We start from the raw sequence: 26,770 nt of genomic DNA on the forward strand, positions 1-26,770 counted from the left end.
GTCTGCTCTGATTGGCCCGTGCACCATGTGATCACTCTGACCAATCACAGAGATCACAATAGTACACAGAATGGCTATGAATGAAAGCCATTGTTGACAACTTATATATAGTAAATGGTGCTGTGTAAAGATGAGCAGCAGAACTCCCAAACAGGGAAAAAGTTCTAACCTGAACAGCGAACCCCATTTAAGTCTATGGGAGCCGAACAGGAAAAATCTAAAGTGCCCCTTTTGAAGGCTATGCAAGTAATTGACCGTAAATGGGGTATATGAGTCTCAGTACTGTCTTGGGGGACATGTATCAGTATTTTTTTTTTAAACATAGTTTTTGTAGGAGCAATGATTTTAATTATGCTTAAAGTGCAACAATAAAAATGAAAAATTCCTTTAAATATAGTGCCTGGGGGTCCCCTTAATGTGCCTGCAAAGTGGGGCATCTGTAGCATACATAAAACATGCTACAGCAAAAATGACATTTCTAAAGAAAAAAAAAAGTGAAAACACTAAATAAAATGACTTGCGGTTACAGCACCCGGCTATTGAAAAAAAAAAGAAAAAAAAGGCATGGGGTCCCCCCAGTCCATACCAGGCCTTTTGGAGGGGAACCCCACACCAATATCTTAAAAAAATTGCATGGGGCCCCCCAAAATCCATACCAGACCCTTATCCGAGCATGCAGCCTGGCAGGTCCGGAAAGGGGGAGGATGAGCGAGCACCGCCCCCCCTCCTGAACCATAAAATGCCAGATGCCCTCGAAATGGGGGGTGGGTTCTTTGGGGCAGGGGGGCTCCATGTTGATGAGGACAAGGGCCTCTTCCTGACAACTCTGGGCTGTGGTCGTTGGGGTCTGTGGGTGGGAGCTCCCCCATGGGAATAAGTATTGGGTACATAGCACTGCTACTCATTCACCAAAAAAGTGGCAAAAAGTAATAAACACAATAGACAGTTTTTGACAAATCCTATATTAAAAAATAAAAAAATAGTATCCCTCGTAAATAACGCCATCCGCCGGACCCGAAAAATAAAAAATAATTAAAAATGCTCAGCCTCCTGGGAGGCATCCCGCCAAATGCCTCCTCTCTGCTTTGAAATTTCTTATATAGGTAAGGGGCCACCTAGCTATGTCACCCAGTGGTCCGGGCCATTGGGTGACATAGCTAGGTGGCCCCGCCCTATGCCTATTTAATAAATATCAAAGCGGAGAGGACACTTTTGGAGGGAGGCCTCCCAGGAGGCGGGAGCATTTTTCATTTCTCCTATATTTTGGGTCCGGCAGGTGGTGTGATTGACGATGGACTTACATCGAAGAACACTATTTTTTTATTTTTTATTTTTAATAAAGTATTTGTCAAAAACTGTCTAATGTGTTTATTACTTTTTGCCACTTTTTGGTGAATGAGTAGGGGTACTATGTACCCTATTCCCATTCACATAGGGGGAGTCGGGATCTTGGGGCCCCCACTCCATTTTTTTTTTTTACATTTTGGTGTGGGTTTCCCTTGAAATCCATACCAGACCCTAAGGGCCTGGTATGGACTGTGGGGGACCCCACACCATTTTTTCTTATTTATTTACCAGCACTTTTTTATATTGTTCAGCTGTCAGCGAGGGAAACCCATTGACAACTGGTGACTCATCAGATGTTAAGGACACCACGGCCGGCTTCCCCGCCCTGCTCCTTAACAACCAGCGTGCACTGTGCCCTGATTGGGCTCAGCTTTGCCCAATTAGGGAGCAGAATGCACTAAATTTGAGCGTTTGGCGAATGGGCAAATGTTCGGGCTGAACCGTTCGCACATCCCTAGTGCTGCGCTACTTATAGCTGAATAAAGTGTAATCCATGTCTCAAATTAATATATCACTATGTAACCGCTGTCAGTGTTGACAGTCTATGTTCTACTGTGTCTGAGGACACTAGGTGCACAAATGGGAGGACCTCATATGACTTCCTCCAAGATTGATATTGCTCTCACTTGGCTGTTTTTTTTTTACTATAAGCTGGGCAGGAGGTGGTTAACTTAATCAGTATAGCTTAGCAGTTGTTACTGTTGAGAATTGTAAGGTTTAACACTTCCTTTTCTATCATATGTTTATTTATTCTTTGCGGTTGCATTCTCTAGCTTGATGCCACTGCTCACTTGTAACACTTTTCCTGATGAGGGAGTGGAGTAACTGCTCAGAAATGTATACAATAAAGTGTTTTAGTTTTGTTTATTAACATTTGACTGAAGTTCAGTTTCATATAAAAATACAATGGGGTTTTACTAAAGCTGGAGAGTGCAAAATCAGTCTCACTTCTGCATAGAAACCAATCAGCTTCCAGGTTTTATTGCCAAAGCTTACTTGAACAAGCTGAGGTTAGAAACTGATTGGTTTCTCTGCAGAAATTAGTCTTATTTTGCACTCTCTAGCTTTAGTAAATAAACCCCAATGTTTGTTTTAGCCTCTTATCTGACCAGCATCCACAATCTCATACACATGTGAGAAGTGAAAAGAGCTGTTCACTGCAGCCTAAAGATGGCCATAGATGGGTACAATTTCAAATGAATATTCTTGTGGAAAGAAGGTTCTAAGAAAGTTTGTTAGTTTTTACAATCAATAGTGGGTCAAACTGACATTTGTTTTCAATCGCATTGATGGAACGGGATGGAAACATTTTCTCAAATGAACAATTTTCTAACAGTGCATGACGTTTTTGTTTGGTATTACCCACTCATTTCAAATCAAATGCTAAAAGCAAACAAAATCTTTCAAACAACAAACAAATGTACTGAGAATGTTCTTGAGAATTTTCATATGAATTTTCCTAAAAAACGGAAGACTGGAAACAAAGTAACATCTCCACATAACGGTGCACTATACTTGTACATCAGGTGAGGAGAATATATCTGCTCCTTGCTGCATCTGATGGTATGGCTACTTATAGAAGTGGTCCCCCTTTTCCTTTGTCTTTTAGACTGGCCCAGGCAAGGTACTTCCCCCATGCTGAGGGCTTGTGGCCTGGTATGGTTCAGAAGGGTGACTGCATACTCACCCCCCAAACTGGATTATCAGGCTGCAAGTTCAGATTAGGGTCTGGACTGTGGGTTGGACCCATGCTTTTTTATCTTGTTTTTTGAATAGGGTTACCCCTGAATTTTTTTTTCAGGAGCAACCTCAAAACACATTTTTAACACTATTCCAGCCCCTCTGTGAAAAGTCTCAGATGAAAGGCTGTCCTTATTAATGCCAAGCCATCACTCTGAACACTTAAGCATGCACACTTGTTTGTGTGACAGGGGCAGTGGCTAGAGAGGTATAGACACTCCAGCCTCATTGCCACACCCCACTGTGCCTTTAGAAGAAAGGCCTGATGTAGGCACCTCATTTGGCCTTATTATTGGTGAGGCTGTCCTGTGTTTGATGTAATGTATTTATAATTATGTAATCTAGAGTTCCTCCTTGTGCACACAGGCAGTATAATTTAAATTTTATGGATCTCTGGAGGAATATGACCGGTTGGTCACAGGACATCATGCTTTGTTGTGGGTCTTGTGATATCAGCATGCCCGTAGCGTGCCCTGACATTGAGAAACACACCTCTATTTAGAGTGTAATTAGATACCATTAGCTGCTGGGAAGAGAAAAACAGGTCAAGTGCAGGCTGCGATGCTGCCCACCCTCAACCTTAATAGACAAGTACTGTGAACGTTTCAGCAATATAAGAACTTTGAGCATCTTTGCAAAGTGACTTGGACTGAAATTTTCTATATGCCATTTGATTGATATTGTGGCTATTGTGACATTTTTGTGGAGCCAGAGAGGGTATTGTATACTTAGTATTGATTATAATTTGCAGCAGGCTTCCTATTGTTCTATAAGTTGTGGTTTAGAACTGCACAATGGATAACTGAAAAATAATTATCCGCTCATAATACAATGCGTTTGCAGGGACTGTGAATTTCTATAACTATTAGTGCATGTTTGTTGCAATATATGATTCTTACAGACAAATCTTAAAACTTGGCATGTTGTCTATTTGTACCATACTATTACCAGATTGTCTTTTAAGGAAAAGGGGAGTAGTTGCCATATGGGACTATGCAAATTTGGAATCTGTAAAGGTCTTCTAATCTGCACATGGAAACAAGTCATGCCATCAATGATAAGAACAACGGTTAATACTGTGGTGAGTATACACTACATAGAAAGTCAGTTTGGAGGTCATTCAGATACAAATTAACAGCAGACCAGATGATTCAGATGTTTATGAACACATTGAATCAGCACTAATGATTTATCTGATCTTCACACGTCAACGATTACCTGAAAATAGCTAGAATTTATATAAACATCCTTTTTCAACTTTTGCAATTTCTGTATTGTAAATACAACATTAATGTTGAAGAAAACAGCATGGCTGCAACCAGCATGTTAGAAATACAGCACTGTACAATATATGGATTACAAACACAGCCCTGAGTAAATCATTGTTCAGCAATATTAAATCCATCAGACAACTATGTTGTTACAAGGACTCAAAATTGAGATTCAGTAATAGAATTTGTTCAGTCTTATGAATGTACATGTTGCATGTAGGCTGCTGGAAACTCTGTTGGCAAGGGGGAGGAAATACCTTTCTAATTATACCATCTTGGGTTTTTGGTGGGATACATATTGTTCTTAAAGGGTCTTAGGTGTTTTATATGTCTTTATATACGATACAGTTATTTGTATTATATTATTTCAGCTTTATCTAGAGAAAGCACACATTTGTTGAATTATGAATATATCTTGTATTTCTCTGTAGCAGTTGCATAAATCGAATGCAAGGGTCTTCTTGGTTTACAACTCATAGACCTTTAAGAAGAAGCCATAAAGCACTGTTGAAGTGACACTGTCACAAAAGGGTCACTTCCACACACAATGCAGGAAGCATAACAATGATATGAAATAAGCAACCATGGCTGCACCTATGTGCTTTTATAAATACAAAACAGTACATGGAAAAGAGATTTCTAGTGCCATCTATATCCATTTGTTCAACTTTATACAACATATTGATCTCTTCTACATGTGCATCAAAGAAAACATTGGACAGCTATACATACCCTTTACTATAATGTGCAAAATATATCAAAATATGGTTCAATTTGTGACAGAGCAAAAAAGAATCACTGAGAGGAAAAACAAAACCCTCACGGAACTGTTTAGGTGTCTGCATACAGACTCTGGATTACCTGAAATATACTGGTATGAAGCAGTCACTTCTTACAAAACAAACAGTTTTCTAGAACAATGAAAAAACAGTTATGAACTATGGCATGGTGGAAACAGTGCACTGAATCTATGAATGTGAGGCATTTATTTATACTCCAGATTAAAAAAGCTGAAATCGGCAAAGTAAGACTCCAGAGGTGTTAAAGGCTGACTTGGCCCCTCCCACTTCCTGAGCATTTCTATTGGCAAGTTATCTATCATAGTTATGGACTAAAAGTAAAGTACTAGAGATGGGAGAGGACAGGCAACTACAGAAAAACCTAGGAGGCAGTGTTCTTGGGGCACTGGAGAAGATATTGCTTTGATGCCTGCATTAAACCCCAGGGTTCCTTTATAATGTTTGCAGAGGTAATGTGAATCATTATTAAGAATCATTATTAAGCTGGTACTTATTTTTTTAATTACTAATTTATTTTCCTAGACAGTGTACATTGCTTTAAAATTATTAGTTTACTTTATACATCAATGTATTGCCTAGTTTTATCTGACTCATGTGGTGGGACAATGAAGCTAGGAAATCAAAGACATTTTACTCTCAGATCATTCACTATTAATGATGTTGCTAGGGGCCATCAACCAGTAAAGTGGAGAGTAGTCCCTGTTTGGTTGGAGTTGATTAAGACACCAGAAGTGGTATTGATATTCCTGAGGTAATTTATTGAGTTGAATACTAAATCCTCAGGGATAACTTGGAATGTACTTAAAGCCTTCCTAAGAGGATTTTTGATACAACAAATATAGAGAAGTAAGAGAAATACTAAATACTGGGATATAATGGTGATGAATAAAGTCATGTTAATGGAAAAAGTATATACTGTATATACTGTAGATAGCCCCTCTTCTACTACACTCTTGGATTGGTTGAGTATGGAAAGCTTCCAGATGCTAAATATGCATGCTGTGGGGATGTAAGTAGTACCCTCATCCATATGGTCCAGAGGTGCCCCAAATTATATAGTACTGTAAATTCTGTATCTGGGGTAGCGTTTGGATTAAACCCAATGCTATGTATACTAGGCCATATAAATGGGGATACTGTACCATTAACTGTACAGATTGCAGTGATTTGATGTTTATTTCAGGTTTATAAGTTGATTGCACAGAGGTGGTTGGCACCTACACCACCACATACAGGGAATGGGTAAAGGCCGTGAATGATACAATAAGAAAAGAAAAATATGTGTGATAGATATGATAAGAGAAGGGGATGTGTAAAAAAGTTTGAGAGAATATGGAGCCCATGGAAGGACACTACAGGGCTTCCTCCAAGGGATAATATAGTTAGTAGATCATAAATTAGGAAGGAAGATATATATATATATATATATATATATATATATATATATATAATCTAGGTGGTACGGAGAAAATTATGTTCTATATATGTATATTTATGAGTAAAAGTATGGATTTGTTGGGTAAAGTGATAAAGTTGTATTGTTGGATATTGTATTTGTATGATTGGTTTTGTATGTATGGGAAAAATGGAAAAACCTTTTTCAATAAAGATTATTTGATTAAAAAAAACAGACATTTCACTCAGGTGAAAAGCTATGACAAATTTATACTTAATAAGACAACAAAATATAACAATGGTTTCACAGTTTGAACTGTCAAAAGGATGATTTTCCTGACTGTATATGGATTTCAATGCACAGCTATCACAAAAAAAATAATAATAGTGTGTAAACTGTCATGCTGCAGGAAGCAGCTGTTGCCAAGCTCAAATGAAAACAATTGATCGACTTTATATATTATCACATTTTACAAGCAGTAAAAATGAACCTAAAAATGTACCCTGTAGATATGGTGGAATATGTGGCTGCTTTAAAGCATTTGATAAAGCTATTCCAAAAAACAACTGTAAATATATTACTTTTGAAAAAATGAATTGCTTATATTGCCATTCTCTCCAGTGTATGATAGGGCAAAATAAATATAGAAAAAAAATATATGCAATACATTTCTGCAGTACGTGTATATTTACACACATTTTACCTTGCAAATGCATACATATAGCTGTTAACCTACCATGAATGCACTCAGCTCTTAGGATCTGTTGTGTACTGACAACACACAGCATGTTTTTGAACTGACAAGTGTCAGCTCTGCTCAGTTTTTTTCTGGAAAAGTACTCAAACAACCCCCTGTGCTACTATTCACATTACAGAAAGTAATCATTCTATAGCCCCAAGATAACAAACAGGAGAGCTAATTAGACTCAATGAGCATTGGATAAAGGGCAGCTCTTAATTTCTAGTATGATAAACAGGAAACTTTTGAACTTATTGAACAGATATATGCAGATTTGCAAAAACTTTTCAATTGGATATTTAAAAAAACAAAATGTAGCAAATAAAAGGAATTCATTGTTCATATTTACATATTCTTTAAGTGACACTGCGATTGCCTGAAAAATCATAACAGTAGGCTGCTGTAAGAGAAAATCTATTATACTTACATAAAATCTTTATTTTGTGGCAATAACAGGCAATGATACGTAGTGTTCTCATTTTTGCAGAGTATTCCAGATTCTAGTAAAAAATCTAACAACGTCTGCTCATGTTTGCTCTGCCTCTGTGTGAATATTCATATGGCACCATGCAAGATAGGAGGGAGGGGCAAGCGCTCCTTCACTAACGCATTCAGCTCTGTGTGTTCTGAATAGACCCAAATAGTAGTAAATGTAGTAAAATGCAGTAAATAAACCAAAAAAGTGATGAGGAAAGACAGTGAGTATACCATTGGATGATGAATTGATACAATATAGTTGCCGTATTTATCGGCGTATAACACGCACTTTTTTCCCCTTAAGATCAGGGGAAAATCTTGGGTGCATGTTATACGCCGATCCCCCGACAATCTCTGCTGATTGTGAGCAGAGCGGAGCGATCGCGCCGAGATACACATAGCCGAGTGTACTCAGCTCTTCTCGGCTCCGCTTACAGTCATGCCCAGTCCCGCCATTGGACCTGTGTTATGTCCATCATAGGGCGGGACTGGGTGTGATTGTAAGCGGAGCCGAGAAGAGCCGAGTACACTCAGCTATGTGTATCTCGGCTCCGCCAAGTCCCTGCGATCTCGGCGGCGCTCGCTCTGCTCCGCCGAGTCCCTCCGCGGCGCCATATTTAAATCTGTGCAAGGCTGCACTGGGGCAAGGCTACAAGGCTGCACTGGGGCAAGGCTGCACTGAGGCAAGGCTGCAAGGCTGCACTGGGGCAAGGCTGCACTGGGGCAAGGCTGCACTGGACACTGGGGAAGGCTGCACTAACAAGGCTGCACTGACATGGTTGCAAGGCTGCACTGGGGCAAAGCTGCACTGACAAGGCTGCACTGGGGCAAGGCTGCAATGGACACTGGGGAAGGCTGCACTAACAAAGCTGCACTGACATGGCTGCAAGGCTGCACTGGAGCAAGGCTGCACTGACAAGGCTGCACTGAAAAGGCTTCGATGACACTGACAAGGCTTTAAATGGACACTGATAAGGCTGCATTGATGGGCATTTAAATGTAAGTTTTTCCCTTAAACTTCCCTCCTAAAAGTTTTTTTCCTTAAAATTCCCTCCTAAACTTGGGGTGCGTGTTATACGCCGGCGCGTGTTATAGGCCGATAAATACTGTATATATTTTTGAGGAAGAAAAGGCTGTTTACAATTAGAGGGAACCTTTCAACATACAAGTTAAAGTGTTTCTAATAGCTCAAGGTTTTTTTTTTTAACCTTCATGCATTCTATGTATGAAGGTAAAAAACCTTCTCTGTGCAGCAGCCCCCCCAATACTTACCTGAGCCCCATCGTGATCCAGCGATGTGTATGAGAACCTCAGCTCTCCGGGGACTCTCACTCCTCATTGGCTGAGGCAGCAGTGGGAACCAATCACAGACAGTCAGCCAATGAGAGAGGGGGCGGGGCTGAGCCACAGCTCTGTATCTGAATGGACGTGCAAAGTAGTGGCTCAGGAGCGAGCCTGCTCGGTGCTACCATAGCAAGCTGTTTGCTCTGGAGGCACTTGGAAGGAGAGAGGGGCCAAGAGCGCTGACATGGGACCCAAGAAGAGGAGGATCTGTGCTGCTCTGTGCAAAATCACTGCACAGAGCAGGTATTTTTAAAAAAAAGCCTTTAATATCACTTAAAGGATTAAAGGCTAAGTTCACTTTTTTAAAAAAATTCCAGCTTCCCTATGTACCAATATACCATTAATGTACTTCTTTTGCAGAAAAGAAAAAGCTTTCTATTTACGGTATTCTACACAGCCCTTTTGGGTACAGAGATACCACATGTGTGGGACTTTTTGGCAGTCTAGCCACGTACAGGACCCCAAAAACCAATCACTGCCTTCAGGCTTTTTAAGGGTGTAAATTCTTGATTTCACTCCTCACTATCCATCACAGTTTTGGAAGCCATGAAATGCCCAGATAGCACAAAACATTTTCTGGAATTTATACAGCTTTTAGTTTATGACTGCCTATCTCATTTCTTGAGGTGATAAAATGACAGGGCAGTACAACCCCCCCAAATGACCCCATTTTGGAAAGTAGACACCCCAAGCTATTTGCTGAGAGGCATGTTGAGTATTTTGCAGATCTCGCTTTTTGTCACAAAGTTTTGAAAAAGGAAAAAAGAAAAATAAATACGTTTTTCTTTTCTTTCTTAATTTTTAAAAACAAATGAGAGCTGCAAAATACTCACCATGCATCTTAGCAAATACCTTGGGGTTTCTACTTTCCAAAAATGGGGTCATTTGGGGGGGGGGGGTTGTGCTATCTTGATATTTCAGGACCTCCGAAACTGTTATAGGTAGTGAGGAGTGAAATCACCATTTTGTGCCCTTAGAAAGCCAGAAGGCGGTGCTTGGTTTTCGGGGTCCTGTACGCGGCTAGACTGCCAAAAAGTCCCACACATGTGGTATCCCCCTACTCAGGAGAATCGGCAGAATGTATTTTAGGGTGTAATCAAACATATGCCCATGGAATGTTTGAGCAATATATCATTTACTGACAACTTTGTGGAAAAAAAAAAAACATTATTGTAAATTTTCCTGAAACTGGCAAAATATAAAATAATATGCCACACATCACCCACTCTTCTAACCACTTGAAGACAAAGCCCTTTCTGACACTTTTTGTTTATGTAATTTTTTTTTTTTGCTAGAAAATTACTTTAAACCCCCAAACATTATATATGTTTTTTTAAAGCAAATGCCCTACAGATTAAAATGGTTTGTGTTGCATTTTTTTTTTTACACAGTAATTGCACAGTGATTTTTCAAACACAATTTTTTTGAAAAAAAAAAAACTTTTTTGAATTTTAATGCACTAAAACACGCTATACTGCCCAAATATTTGGTAAAATATAAAAGATGATCTTATGTCAAGTACATAGACACCAAACATACATTTTTAAAGCCTTTAAAAGCCTTTACAGGTTACCACTTTAGATTTACAGAAGAGGCCTACTGCTAAATATACTGCGCTCAATCTGACATTCATGGTGATACCTCACATGCATGGTGCAATTGCTGTTTACCAATTACAAGAGACCGATGCTTGCGTAAGCCTTTGCACATGAGGACGGGAGGGGGGGCTTTTTTTTAGTATTTATTTTCATTTTTTATTTTATTTTTACACTGTTCCTTTATTTATTTTATCATTTTGTATTGTTATCACAGGGAATGTAAATATCCCCTATGGTAGAAATAGGTAGTGACAGGTACTCTTTTTAAAAAAAACATTGGGGTCTATTAGACTCTAGATCTCTCTTCTGCCCTCAAAGCATCTGACCACACCAAGATCGGTGTGATAAGATGCTTTCCCAATTTCCCAATGGTGCTGTTTATATCCGGCGAAACTGAAGTCATGAAATGCTCATAGCTTCCAGTTTCTTAGGCCATAGAGATGATTGTAGCTGTTCACCTCTTTGATCACCTCTATGGTCAGCTGGCGGAACCACCGGCTGAATTCTCAGGTTCCCCGGTGGGACAGGCGAGCCTGGGGAAATCATGGAAGACAGTGGGATGGGGGGATGTTCCCTCCCACTGCTTGTAAAGCAGTCTAACAACTAATTAGCCGCTAGGATTGCTTTTATGTGAAAGCCGACCGCTGGCTGAAAAGAACGATATCAAGATTAGGGATGAGCTTCGTGTTCGAGTCGAACCCATGTTCGACTCGAACATCGGCTGTTCGATCGTTCGCCGAATTGCGAACGATATGGGCCGTTCGCGCCAAATTCGTGTGGCGCGTCACGGCCCATAATTCACTGCGGCATCGCAGTGCATTGCTTGCTGATGATTGGCCAAGCATGCACTATGACCCGCATGCTTGGCCAATCACAGCGCCGCCTTAACAGAGAGCCATAATTGGCCAAAGCCAAGGAGGCTTTGGCCAATTATGGCTCAGGGGATTTAGTACACACCCCACACTATATAAGGCCGCCTACACGGCGGCCCTGTGCAGTGTGTTCCGGTGTGCTTAGAGAGAGAGAGAGACAGTGTCATTTCATTTGAGTTAGCTAGATTAGGCAGGACAGTCAGTCAGTTAGCTGCACTTAAAGTGTATTGTGTATATATATCCATCCCAGGTGTTATATATATATATATATATACACTGTATTCAGTTTAGCTAGATCCGTTCCTGTTATCTTCTAGACTATTTACATTTAGTGCAGTGCGTCCTGCTCACAGTGTTCAGCTAGATCCGTTCCTGTTATATTCCTACTGACAGGCAGGCTTGTCTTGTTACAGTATTTTGAAGAAAATTACTGGTGTTCTTTTGATCCTATTAGTACCACAGTCAGGCAGCTAGACTATTTACAGTTAGTGCAGTGCGTCCTGCCCACAGTGTTCTGCTAAACCTACAAGTAAGTGGGGTGCGTCCCGCTCACAGTGTTCAGCTAAACCTACAAGTTAGTGGGGTGCGTCCACCTCACAGTGTTCAGCTAAACCTACAAGCTAGTGGGGTGCGTCCTGCTCACAGTGTTCAGCTAGATCCGTTTCTGTTATCTTCTTACTGACAGGCAGGCTTGTCTTGTTACAGTAAATACAGCTACCTGAAGAAAATTGCTGGTGTTCTTTTGATCCTATTAGTACCACAGTCAGGCAGCTAGACTATTTACAGTTAGTGCAGTGCGTCCTGCTCACAGTGTTCTGCTAAACCTACAAGTTAGTGGGGTGCGTCCTGCTCACAGTGTTCAGCTAAACCTACAAGTTAGTGGGGTGCGTCCACCTCACAGTGTTCAGCTAAACCTACAAGCTAGTGGGGTGCGTCCTGCTCACAGTGTTCAGCTAGATCCGTTTCTGTTATCTTCTTACTGACAGGCAGGCTTGTCTTGTTACAGTAAATACAGCTACCTGAAGAAAATTGCTGGTGTTCTTTTGATCCTATTAGTACCACAGTCAGGCAGCTAGACTATTTACAGTTAGTGCAGTGCGTCCTGCTCACAGTGTTCTGCTAAACCTACAAGTTAGTGGGGTGCGTCCTGCTCACAGTGTTCAGCTAAACATACAAGTTAGTGGGGTGCGTCCACCTCACAGTGTTCAGCTAAACCTACAAGCTAGTGGGGTGCGTCCTGCTCACAGTGTTCAGCTAGATCCGTTCCTGTTATCTTCTTACTGACAGGCAGGCTTGTCTTGTTACAGTATTTTAAAGAAAATTGCTGGTGTTCTTTTGATCCTATTAGTACCACAGTCAGGCAGCTAGACTATTTACAGTTAGTGCAGTGCGTCTTGCTCACAGTGTTCTGCTAAACCTACAAGTTAGTGGGGTGCGTCCTGCTCACAGTGTTCAGCTAAACCTACAAGTTAGTGGGGTGCGTCCACCTCACAGTGTTCAGCTAAACCTACAAGCTAGTGGAGTGCGTCCTGCTCACAGTGTTCAGCTAGATCCGTTCCTGTTATCTTCTTACTGACAGGCAGGCTTGTCTTGTTACAGTAAATACAGCTACCTGAAGAAAATTGCTGGTGTTCTTTTGATCCTATTAGTACCACAGTCAGGCAGCTAGACTATTTACAGTTAGTGCAGTGCGTCCTGCTCACAGTGTTCTGCTAAACCTACAAGTTAGTGGGGTGCGTCCTGCTCACAGTGTTCAGCTAAACCTACAAGTTAGTGGGGTGCGTCCACCTCACAGTGTTCAGCTAAACCTACAAGCTAGTGGGGTGCGTCCTGCTCACAGTGTTCAGCTAGATCCGTTCCTGTTATCTTCTTACTGACAGGCAGGCTTGTCTTGTTACAGTATTTTAAAGAAAATTGCTGGTGTTCTTTTGATCCTATTAGTACCACAGTCAGGCAGCTAGACTATTTACAGTTAGTGCAGGTGGGGTGCGTCCTGCTCACAGTGTTCTGCTAAACCTACAAGTTAGTGGGGTGCGTCCACCTCACAGTGTTCAGCTAAAGCTACCTGTAGAAGGTTGGTGGTGTTCTCATACTACAGGCAGGCAGTTGATTTTGCTAGCTGCAGTATCAGTACATATATATATATATATATATATATATATATATATATCCCAGCTTAGTGCAGCTACAGGCCATTAGTATGTCTGGAAGGCCAAGAAGGAGAGGCAGACAGTCACAAGCCAATAAGAGAGGGCAAGCAGGCTCTGTGTCTAGTGCTGGTCGTGGAGACGGTGCATCCTCATCAGCACGTGGCCATGGGACACGCTTGGCCTTTTTTTCGGCAGCTGGCCATGTTGAGCCGCAACATGCGGAAGACTTGGTTGAGTGGATGACCAAGCCGTCCTCATCCTCCTCATCCTCTCTCACCCATGCCCAGGGTACTTTGTCTGGCAAAGCAGCGGCCTCTTCCCTCGGCTCAATGTCATCAGTGACTCCTTCCCTAGCCCCACCATGTCCTCCTGAGGAGTCCCTCGAACTGTTTGACCACAGTGTTGGGTACATGCTCCAGGAGGATGCCCAGCGTTTGGAAGGCTCTGATGATGATACTGAGCTCGATGAAGGCAGTAACACGAGCACGGACAGAGGGGGTGCCCAAGAAGGACAGCAATCTGGCAGTCATGCTCCCCCTGCTGCAGCATACTGCCAGGTTTGCTCCAGTGATGAGGAGGGAGGGGATGATGAGGTCACTGACTCAACGTGGGTGCCTGATAGGAGAGAGGAGGAGGAGGAGGAGGAGGAGGCGGCACATCACCAACGAGGCAGGATGCCCTCCAGGGGCCAGCCTAAGGGCAGCACATTGACTGCATCACACCCCAAAGCTCCACATGTGCAGGGCGCTGCAGTCTCTGCGCGTTATTCAAAAAGTTCTTTGGTGTGGGCCTTTTTTGAGACGAGTGCATCAGATCGCACCGCTGCTATTTGCAACATATGTCTCAAGCGTATCTCGCGTGGCCAAAACATCTCCCGCTTGGGTACCACATGCTTGACCAGACATATGTTGACCTGCCATGCAGTTCGTTGGCAAGCGTATCTAAAAGACCCACACCAAAGAACAAAGAGGTCCTCTGCTTGCTCCTCATCAGCTGAGATTTCCAACCCCACTAGACCTTCAGTCCTCTCTGAGACCTGCACTGAGAGGAATGAAGGTGTAGAATTAGGTGTGTCACAGCCACGTACTTGTGGGCAATCTGATTTTGGTACACCGACGTCAGATTGTACCAGGCAAATTTCCCTGCCCCAGCTGCTGCACCGCCGAAAGAAGTTTGCTCCCAGCCATCCACATGCCCAACGGTTGAATGCTAGCTTGGCAAAATTGCTAGCACTTCAACTGCTGCCTTTTCAGTTGGTAGACTCTGCCCCCTTCCGTGAGTTTGTGGAATGTGCGGTTCCTCAGTGGCAGGTACCCAAACGCCACTTTTTCTCACGGAAGGCGATTCCGGCTCTCTACCAGCATATGGAAGGCAATGTCCATGCCTCGCTGGACAGGGCGGTCAGCGGTAAGGTGCATATTACCGCTGACTCATGGTCCAGCAGGCATGGACAGGGACGTTACCTAAGTTTCACGGCACATTGGGTGACTCTGCTGGCAGCTGGGAAGGATGCAGGACAAGGTGCAGTAGTGTTGGAGGTTGTTCCGCCACCACGCCTCCAAAATGCTAATGATTGTGACACACCTCTCTCCTCCACCCCCTCCTCTTCTTCTTCCTCCATGGCCTCTTCCTCGGAACCAGCGGTGCTCCGTAGTCGTTCAAGGGGCTACGCAAGTACGCAGGCCAAAAGATGCCATGCGGTGCTTGAGCTGGTGTGCTTGGGGGACAGGAGCCACACTGGGGCAGAGGTTCTGTCAGCTCTGCAGGGGCAGGTTCAGAGGTGGTTGACGCCACGCCAACTTAAGGCAGGAATGGTGGTTTGCGACAATGGCACCAACCTCCTCTCTGCCCTCCGACAGGGACAAATGACCCATGTGCCCTGTTTGGCTCACGTCCTTAACTTGGTGGTGCAGCGGTTCTTGGGCAGGTACCCGGGCTTACAGGATGTCCTGAGGCAGGCCAGGAAAGTCTGTGTGCATTTCCGCCGGTCATATAATGCCAGTGCTCGGCTGACAGACCTCCAAAAGGAGTTTAACCTGCCCAAGAACCGCCTAATCTGTGACATGCCCACCAGGTGGAACTCAACGTTGGCCATGCTGCAGCGGCTGCACATGCAGCAGAGGGCCATCAATGAGTACCTGTGCGACTATGGCACCAGGACAGGGTCAGGGGAGCTTGGTTTTTTTTCCCCACGCCAGTGGGCCATGATCAGGGATGCATGCACTGTCCTGTCACCATTTGAGGAGGCCACGAGGATGGTGAGCAGTGACAGTGCATGCATCAGTGACACTGTCCCCCTTGTCCACCTGTTGGAGCACACGCTGCGTGGAATAATGGACAGGGCACTTGAGGCAGAACAGAGGCAGGAAGAGGAGGACTTCCTTAGCTCTCAAGGCCCCCTTTATCCAGACAGTGTTCCTGCGTGCCCGCCGATCACACAGGAAGAGGACGAGGAGGAAGAGGAGGAGGAGGAGGAGGAGGAAGATTGTGTCAGTATGGAGGTGGAGCCTGGCACTCAGCATCAGCAGCAGTCTTTAAGGGATCAGTCCCAAGAAACACATGGACTTGTACGTGGCTGGGAGGAGGTGGCTGCGGACCATGTCGTCCTTAGTGACCCAGAGGACTCCGGACCGAATGCCTCAGCAAACCTACGCTGCATGGCCTCCCTGATCCTGCAAAGCCTGCGTAAGGATCCTCGTATTCGTGGTATCAAGGAGAAGGACCAATACTGGCTGGCAACCCTCCTTGATCCACGTTACAAGGGTAAGGTTGCGGACCTTATCTTGCCATCGCAGAGGGAGCAGAGGATGAAACATCTTCGGGAGGCCTTGCAGAAAGGTCTGTGCAACACGTTCCCAGAGACTGGGAGGTTACAAACTCCTGTTTCTGGACAACGTGTTGCTGAGGCTTCGGTCAGTCAAAGAAGGAGCGGTGGAGAAGGTGGCCGTCTGACCGATGCGTTCAGACAATTTTTTGGTCCGCAGCCCCAAGGTATGATCGGTTCCAGCAACCATCGCCAGCGTCTGTTTTACATGGTGCAGGAATACCTAGGGGCAAGATCAGACTTGGACACCTTTCCCACCGAAAATCCTCTGGGTTACTGGGTCTTGAGGATGGATCACTGGCCAGAGCTTGCACAGTATGCAATTGAGCTACTGGCCTGTCCTGCATCCAGCGTTCTTTCGGAACGCACATTCAGTGCTGCTGGAGGCGTGGTAACCGATCACAGGGTGCGTCTGTCCACTGACTCGGTCGATCGACTGACCTTCATAAAAATGAATGAGTCTTGGATCACCACCAGCTACCAAGCACCTGATGCTGATGTAACCGAATAATTTTTTTTGAAATCTCAGATCCCTTCAAAGACTGCCTATGCTGATGCTGAGTGACTATCCCTGAGTAATTATCCTCTTCCTCCTCAATCATCACGCTGATAGCTTGTAAGAACATTTTTGGTTCTGGGTGCCACCACCAGTGCCTAAGGCACAATTTTTCAGCCCCTGTTTAACAGGGGCATGTAATTACGATTTTTGATGTAATACTTTGCAGCAGGGCTCTTTCCTGCATTCCAACTAGAGTGTCTGTGAGGGGTTGCAGTGTTGTGGCACCAGCACCAGTGCCTAAGGCCCAATTTTTCAGCCCTTGTTTAACAGGGGCGTGTAATTACAATTTTTGATGCAATACTTTGCAGCAGGGCTCGTTCCTGCATTCCAACTAGAGTGTCTGTGAGGGGTTGCAGTGTTGTGGCACCAGCACCAGTGCCTAAGGCCTAATTTTTCAGCTCCTGTTCAACAGGGGCATGTAATTACAATTCTTGATCTAATATTTCACAGCAGAGCCCTGTGAGGGCTTACAGTGTTGTGGCCACAGCAACACCTAAGGCCCAAATTTCTGCTGAGTATATAGGGCAGGACCCTACTTTCAAACAACTAACTTACAAACGACTCCTACTTGCAAACGGAAGGAGACAACAGGAAGTGAGAATAAATCTACCCCTAGGAAGGGAAATTCTCTCCTGTAAGAGTTAATATGGGAAAAACATTTCTCCTTTCCACTGATGCTTTCCAATCCATTGGGACAAAAAGTGAGGTGAAATCTTCTGAAGAGGAGGAAAGACAGCAAAACAAATGTCACAGGGGTGATAACCCTTCCCTATGTTTTCCAAAAAGCTTAAAAAAGATTTTTTGGCTGGAGCTAAACATGTTAAAAATGTACCCGTTCAAAATTACAAAGAGATTCTACTTAACAACAAACCTACAGCCTGTATACTGCTGTTCAGAGTATATAGGGCCTGGTGGCCCCACACCTTTCCTTATTTTAATTTGGGTGCGGGGTTCCCCTTAATATCCATACAAGACCCAAAGGGCCTGGTAATGGACTGGGGGGTACCCATGCCGTTTGTCTCACTGATTTTCATCCATATTGCCAGGACCCGACATTACATTAAACCCGCAAGCAGTTTTAAATGAGATTTTTTCCTTTAAAAATGACATTTGATGCAGGGACTGTTCTAAACACGGGAAACACGCGTCACTTTACAGGCATACTATAGACACCCCTCAGGTACGATATTTAAAGGAATATTTCACTTTTTTTTTTTACTTTAAGCATCATTAAAATCACTGCTCCTGAAAAAACGGCCGTTTTTAAAAGTTTTTTTTGCATTGATACATGTCCCCTGGGGTAGGACCCGGGTCCCCAAACCCTTTTTAGGACAATACCATGCAAATTAGCCTTTAAAATGAGCACTTTTGATTTCGAACGTTCGAGTCCCATAGACGTCAATGGGGTTCTAACGTTCGTGCGAACTTTCGGTCCGTTCGCAGGTTCTGGTGCGAACCGAACCGGGGGGTGTTCGGCTCATCCCTAATCAAGATGATAGCTAAACCTGCAGGCATAATTCTGCAGTACGTTGCTGGTCCTTGTTGGGCATATATTGTAATGTTCTTTTAATTTTTTTAACTGTGGTGGTGTAATCACCTTCTATAGCGCTAGAGTCACTAATTTACGTATCGTGAGAGCAAACGCTGTTGCTGTCAAGATAAATAAATCAGTGCTGCAGCTGAATGGCGTTCCTGAAAAGCAAACAATGGTAACAATAAAATATTAACTCAATAAAACAACAATAATCTGTGCCAAAAATATATATATATATATATATATATGCTGAAGCATGGGGCAACCTGCCCCTAATGTTAGGGCCAAATCGCCCCTCCACTCCTGCCCCCATGCTTCGGCATATATGCTCTTTTTTTTTAACTGTGGTGGTGAAACCATCTCCTACAGTGCTGGAGTCGCTGATTTGCGTATCGTGAGAGCAAACGCTGTTGCTGTCAAGATAAATAAATCAGTGCTGCAGCTGAATGGTGTACCTGAAAAGAAAATAATGGTTAACAAAGAAACACAGTAAACAGTAAAGTCTAAAAGAATTACATACCTGAAAAGCAAACATGATAAAACATAGTAACAATAAAACATTGCAGTTAAGCATAAAATACGGTAAAAAAGAGTAGAACAATAGAATAGAATATTAGAGAGAGAATAAAGAGAGAGAAGATCAATAAAACGTCAACTATTTTGGTTATATATATATATAGATAGATATATATATATATATATATATATATATATATATATATATATAGATAGATATCTATCTATATATATATAGATAGATAGATATCTATCTATATATATATATATAGATAGATATCTATCTATCTATATATATATATATATATCTATCTATATATATTTAACACTTTTATTTGTAACTGTAAAGCGGTTCCAGGTTCGGGTCTCTCAAAATGTGATGGTATCTTTCGAGACCCTTTGAAAGTGTGTCCTAGACTGTGCCGTGCTGTACTCTACCCTAATATTCCACTAGTGTGTGGTAGCATTCAAAACATTCACCAATGCAAAGACTAGGTTGGCCAGGACAGGAGGGACAATAATAGCGGGTTTACCTTATATCCGCGTTTCCTACAGACACAATATTTTCTTTGGGGTGATCATTGGGTAGGGGTACCAGAGAGGACAAATGGAAAATGCCTCTCATGTAGCCAAGTCACTGCATTTGCGTTGGAAAGGTGGGGCACAACACCGTCTGGAAACAGAAGGGCTGTGATGATCTCTTCGTGGAATTTAAGGAAGGATCCAGTTCATCCTCATGATTTGTATAGCAAATAAGCGTTCAGCAGAGCCAATTGGAATAAGTACACAGACACTTTTTTGTACCAGCATCTGGCCTTACGGGCAATTAAGTACGGTGCCATCAACTGGTCATTGAGGTCCACCGCTCCTATATTAAGGTTGTATTCATGGACACAGAGGAGTTTTTCCACAACACCAGTCACCGTTTGAATTTGGACAGTCGTATCTGCGTGAAGGGAGGACAGAACAAAAACATTCTGATTATCCCTCCACTTCACTGCAAGCAAATTATTACTTCTCAAGCAGGCTCTCTCTCCCAGTCTAAGTTGGGACTCTACAAGCTGCTGGGGTAAGCCCCTACGATTAGATCGCACAGTGCCACATGCACCAATTCCATGATAAAACAAGTAACTAAAAAATTGTCCATGTACAAGTGGTACCCCTTTCCGAATAAGGGTGATTGTCCCAAACAATCTTGCCAGCGCTCTCTATGTAGACTGGGTAGTTCTCGGGCTCCACATGACTATCTTTTCCCTTATAAACCATAAAACTATATGTATAGCTTGTTGCCCTGTCACTGAGTTTATACATCTGGACCCCATATCTGGCACGCTTTCTGGGAAGATACTGTTTGAAAGACAAATGGCTAGAAAACTTAATCAGGGACTCATCAATGCAGATAACTTAATCGGGAGTAAACAAGGCTAAAGTAAACTGTTGGTTACAGTGGTTTACAAGGGGCCGAATTTTGTGGAGTTGATCGTATTCAGGGTCACCTCAAGGAAGACAGAGTTCATTGTCATTAAAATGCATGAACCGCAAGATCTGCTCATATCTAGCCCTGGCAATGGATGCAGAGAACACAGGCATATGGTGAATTGGGTCAGTGGACAAATATGGCCGCAAATCACTTTTTTTAGTTATGCTCATGAGGAGGGATAGGCCCAGAAAGGTCTTACATTCGGAAACCGTAACAGGTTTCCAATCTTTGGCAAGGGTCAAATGGTGGCAATGAATTAACCAGCATACAAATTGCTTTGGTCCATAACAGATCTTAAGAGATCTTCTGTGAAAAACAGAGAATAAAAATCAAGTGACGTAAAATCAACTGTTTCCACTTGAATTCCGGGTTGGCTAGTGAATGGGGGAAGTACGGGTACTGCAGAAGTGGTGGGCTCCGAATTTGGATTGGCAAATGCAGCAGGAAGACTATGGACTCAATGGGCCTCTGTTTGTCTTCTTGGTGGCTGTGGGGCACTACTTGTGCTAGCCACTGCACTAGCTTGAACTGCACTTACGGGACTCGCCACGTCACCACGTGTTACTGCAGTGCTGGTTTGACTACAACCAGGGTGTACTAGGCCGCTGGTGCTTGCCAGTTCACCAGAAGGATGAGCGGCACTAGTACTGGCTCTCTGCTCTATATGAGAGCCCTGCGGTTCTTGCACCTCAACAACAGAAGAAGAACGAGGTGATGACATGACCTTAGCAGAGACCACTACTCCATTGTCAGAGCTATCTGTCAGGGTGCCGTTGCTGTCTACTGGTTTGTATTCTGAGCCTGACTGATGAGGTACTTCCTCCTCACTCTCATCTGTCATGCTCAGAAACATGTAGGCCTCTTCATTAGTGTACCTCTGATTGGACATTTTGGCCTCTAAATTTACTGGTACAACTAGTGCGACTCAGAGGCAAAAAGAGGCAAAAAGAGCACCTGATTGTTAGAGCCTGCTTCAATCACTACCAAAAGAACTGTTAGCATTCGCAGGGATCAGGCCTGACTCTGGGAACGCTGCAGTTATGTGTTTTGTGTTTTGTAAGTGACAGTGATCGATTGATACTGCACTTGGGTGAGCTGGGCTGGGCGGAGGGGCTAAACACAGGTGCTAGCAGGTATCTGGGCTGATCCCGCTAATGCTGCATTTTTTGGAACCCTAAACTACTGGGGATGCTAGTATAGATCTGATCAGATCAAATATATTGATCCGTTCAAACACTAGCGCTATTGCCACTAATCTGACGCTTCCTGGGGCTGACACTGACCCTAACTGATGCTAAAACCTGCCAGGCGATCAGATTTTATTGGGTAATATATGGCGGGTGCCCTGATGCTATAAAGAATGAACTAACTAACCAGCATCACCCGTAACACTAATACAGTGATCACTGATGACAGGGGGTTAAAGAGTTAATTAGGGGGCAATCAGGGGGTTAAAACCTTTATTTTGTAGTATATTGGGTACCCTGATGCTATAAAAACCTGCCAGTGAAACTAAGCAACTAACTGGCTAACTAGCATCACCCATGACACTAATACGGCGATCAGAAAAAAGATCTACAAGTGACACTGTGATGGCGTGAAAGAGTTAACTGGGGGTGGTCAAGGGGTTAAACCTTTATTAGGGGGGTTTAGGGGGTACCCTAAAGCTACCTGGGCCTACTACTAACTGTCCTAACACTTATTAGAGTCATAAATGACACCAGTACAGGGATCAATGAAAAATCTGAAAACTGCATTTGGTCACACAGTGACAGGGGGTGAAGGGGTTAACTGGGGGGAAATTGGGGGTGATCCTGGGGTGACAAGTGTGCCTACATGTACTGGTGTTAGTGTAGTGTTGTGCAGCTCACTGTTAGATGTGATCTCTCCGCTCTCTGGAACCGAAAAGAGTTCCATGAGGGCAGATGACATCACTTCCCCGCCTGTGTTTACATTACACAGGCAAGGGAGGAAATTCATTCACCAGAATCGATCAGCAGGTCCAGGCCATTGGCCTGGGCCTGAAGACTGATTGTTTCTGTAACAAATCTGACTACCACAGGCATGGGGATGGGCCACATGCTTGTACCCCCTGCCGGGGGAGCGAGAAACGTATTGGTACGCCCCTTTGCGCACTTATGCCATTCTGCCGACATACATCGGCGTGCGGCGGTCGGCAAGGTGGTTAAGCAGCAGTTTCCTGTGTTTGATTCTGTGTTCCTGGACGCCACTAGAATTTAGCAAGCCTAAAAGCCCCCTTTTTGTTTTAGCTCTTTGTTTTTGTTTTAGCTCTTTGTTTTAGCTCTTTCCTAAGTGTAGGATATTTCTTGCTTCTGCCAACTGATATTCAGCAAGCTCCAGTAATCTGTAGGAAGGATCAATAAAAAATAAATAAATTCAAATATGAATATTTATCAGACTAGCTAATAACAGAGGAGGCAGCCTAGCGGTGTAATACGAGAACGCTGATCAAAACTTGGAACAATCATATTAGCATGCTCTTTCTCCCAGGATATTTGCTCATTCAGAAGTTTACTGTTTTCCTTTAAAGGAGTGGTACAGGCAGTAGGTTCTTTATCTTAATGCATACTATTTGCTCTGTGCAAAACCAACTGCACAGAGGAGGTAAGTATAATATGTTTGTTATTTAAAAAAAAAACGAGATTTTACAAATCACTTTAAGTTTTTAGCCTGAAAAACAAACACAACTAACTGGTCCTTTCATAGTACTCTTACTCATAGTACTCTTAAAGTTGTCTTAAATGAGACAGGGTATATCTATTTATTGATCTATCCATCTATCTATTTAGATAGATATACCCTGTCTCATTTAGACCTTAATAAGAACAGGACCCTCAGTCAGTGAGTCAGTGAAAGACACTAATTATAAAAAAGCCACCTTCTTTCTGTTCAGACCTGTCATCAAACTGCCTAGTATAGAGAAGTCTTTCACCCCAATCTCCTTTGCAACTATCGGTATTTGGTTACATATCTCAGAGCCCCAAAAGCAAGTTAATGATTAAAGGCTTCAATCTGCCAGGTGCTGTACATGCAGGTCTGAACTGAACGAAGGTCCCCATATAACAATCAGGCAAATAACCACTGCTTTCGTTCATTGATTGCTACTGAGCTCCTGTGTCGGTCCAAACAACCGACCTGCTATACACTCTCACTCCTATATAACCAGTTAGCTTTGTTGAATACAGACTTTGTACCCTCTTTCCTTCAAAAATGTGAATCTGAGTTGGGACTCCACCTTACATCTCAGCAAAGGGAGAAGATATTGCACTTTTCTTAGAAATCCTCATTTGCTAATCAATTCCAAGAGATGGGATAAAAGATCATATCAGGATGGAAGAAGGTCCTATACATACTCCACAAAATGAATTCTCAGATTCCAGAGACCTGTTAGCATTGTGCAATTAAGAAAGGTACTATGATGCATGTGTTCTGGTCATGATAAAAAATCCAACCTTTGTGGGATGACATGATATCTACGATTAGACAACTCACCCAGATTGGCTTAAGCCAAAATCCAGCTGCATGCCTCCTCTATCCTAAGGAGAGACCAAACTCAAAATACAAAACCTCTTTTACCATCTATATGTTGAATGTGGCTAAAGCCTGTATATCATTCTTATGGAAACAGCCTTCCTCTCCCATGAATTCCCTGTGGTACACTAAATTAAATGAGATCCTATAAATGGAAGACCTCTTACACCCTACATCAGGGATATGCAATTAGTGGACCTCCATCCGTTGCAAAACTACAAGTCCCATCATGCCTCTGCCTCTTGTTGTCATGCTTGCGGCTGTCAGGGTCTTGTAGTTCTGCCACAGCTGGAGGTCCGCTAATTGCATATCCCTGCCCTACATAATAGTGATGGGAAACAGTTCGGCATCAGTTTGGCCCTAAACAGTGCCCGTTCAGGTGTTCAATGAACACCCTAATTTGCGGGGGCACTCGGCAGGATGTTAACCTGCCAAGCGCCCCACAATGCACTACGCACTGTGCATTCTAAGCTCTGATTGGCTGAATCAATGCACTGGTCAGGTGCAACGCTTAACCTAATGAGGGCACAGCGAATAGCTGGCTGTTAAGGAGCAGGCCAGGAAGCCGGCCGCCCTATCCTTAACAAAGGATGAGACATCAGATGTCATTTTTGTATTGCCGGCAACCACTACAAGACAGGGATACTGCCCTGAGTAGTTGACTGAGGTTTTGGTAGTGTATACAGTACATCAGGCTGTTTGGCAAGGAAAATATTCTGAATTTAAAATGACATAGTTCTACTCTAGATATGCCATAATGTTCCCATTATTGAAGGAAAAGCCTTCCTTTTTCATACAATCCCTCCTCATATCCTGCAAAATATTAAGCATGCTGAGTATGTAGGTGTATAAACTCATAAAGTATTTGCATTTGTTAGTATACTGTAATCCATTATCCTAGGTGACTTATTGATCATGGTTCTGCTACTGAGTGCACAGTTAAAATATTTGCCCAGTGTACACATTTGCATAATACGTTCTCCTGTTACAGGAAACAACTGTTCAGAAAAGCCATTGTGTGTAAAAATATGAGTTTAGACTGTCACTTTAAATGGAGAATATTATGGCTCAGTCAATACTGTGAACATTTGTTCAGTGGGTTCAGAACTATAACACAATCTTAGATGTAAAAAATATTTAGAGTAGTTTTGTAGGACTTGCTGTTCCTGTTTTAATGACGCCTTAAAATTACAGTTATGATATCATAAGTCAAAAAATATAGCATTCTAAAATCTGATGCACGTAATAAAGAGGCCAAAAAAAGAGAAATTCAGAAATCCTACACATTTATAAAAAAGGTTTGAACTTCAGGGAATACTAAGACACAGATTTTCTGCCAGATGTTAAAGAAAACATTCACCATCCTAAATTAAACTTTCATTTAGTTTATAATATCATATAACTTTTCAATGAGCAGTCATGCATGGTCTGCAGAATACTCAAATATCTCTGTAGTAATTATGTATTGGGATTTTTAACCCACTAGATTTTTAGACAATTTGGCCAATATGGAGCAGTTAAGCACCCATGGCTAGCTGTTTCTTTTCTCTTATCATGGTCAAAAGCATATCCAACCTTCACAGTTTGATCTTCTTCACCTGTTCATTGTGTTGGAATAAAATTGTAAACGTATGATCATTCTTTCTGATATGATTTATTATGGTTAATTTATGATTTTATATTTTATATATATATAAATAGATATCTATATATAGATATCTAGATATAGATATCTATATGTATATATAGATATATATATCTATCTCTATATATATAGATATATATATCTATATATATATATAGATATATATATCTATCTATATACACACCCACACCTCTTTTTGAGGGGCCCTCTTTTGCTGCTGATCTGTCACCTCTATTCCCAAAGACCAACAGGCATACTGGTACATGTTCTGCAAGGTTCTGCTATTACCTGCATTGTTTACCCTGTGTTAGCCTCTGAGGTCCTGCACACTAGTTTTTTTTCCTGAGGCCCAATACCCTGGGCCAGCAGCTTCCTCTGTGTTTGTGTGATGAGACAAAGTCCTCTGACTATGGACTTGTATCTTTTGGGTTGAAAACAGTGCTTTATTTATGTGATAGTCCCTTTTCTGTGTCCCCCTCTGCTGTGTCTGTTATTCCCACTTCTGAATTTGTGTTTCTTGTTTCCGTGTCAGTCTACATTTTCTGTGTGTGAATTGGTCTCTTACATGTCTGTGTTTCTGTGCACAACTGCCAGCTTAGCCTGAGATACCTACTGACCTGTGATCCCATAATTTCTACTGCTGCAGGAGACTCTTTCTTATCAACCCCTAGTTCCCAGTAGCTGCATAATTAGGTAAATCAGAGGTCTGCAACTTTGGAATCATCTACAAAACAACCTATCTCTACTTTCATGATCCCTGGAGATAACAAGGTGGTTCCTTGTACTCTGTGCCTTGCACTGCCAAGGGCCCTTACTTCCATGGTGTGTCTCGGCATGCTGGATTGTCCCCCATCCTCCATCCTCTGTCAGTACAAATAGGTATTCTTTCCTGTTCTAGACTCCTCGTCCAACTGTATTCTGTGTCC

The 26,770-nt window shown here is 42.7% G+C and overlaps 1 protein-coding gene across 2 annotated transcripts in view; it reads right to left on the reverse strand.

Annotated features, from left to right (window-relative positions):
- CDH18 (cadherin 18) overlaps positions 1 to 26,770 on the reverse strand; it is a 1,382,204-nt gene that overhangs the window by 205,376 nt on the left and 1,150,058 nt on the right. Inside the window, exon 1 of one of the 2 annotated variants that reach the window (XM_073630864.1) lies at positions 7,721 to 7,830. The exons of the other annotated variant lie outside the window; for it this stretch is intronic. The gene's annotated coding sequence lies outside the window, so the exon portion shown is untranslated. Of the gene's footprint in view, positions 1 to 7,720; positions 7,831 to 26,770 lie in introns of those variants that run through there. 2 annotated transcript variants of the gene reach the window in all.

The sequence above is a fragment of the Aquarana catesbeiana genome, linkage group LG05 (genome assembly GCF_042186555.1).
Source record: "Aquarana catesbeiana isolate 2022-GZ linkage group LG05, ASM4218655v1, whole genome shotgun sequence".
NCBI lineage: Eukaryota > Metazoa > Chordata > Amphibia > Anura > Ranidae > Aquarana > Aquarana catesbeiana.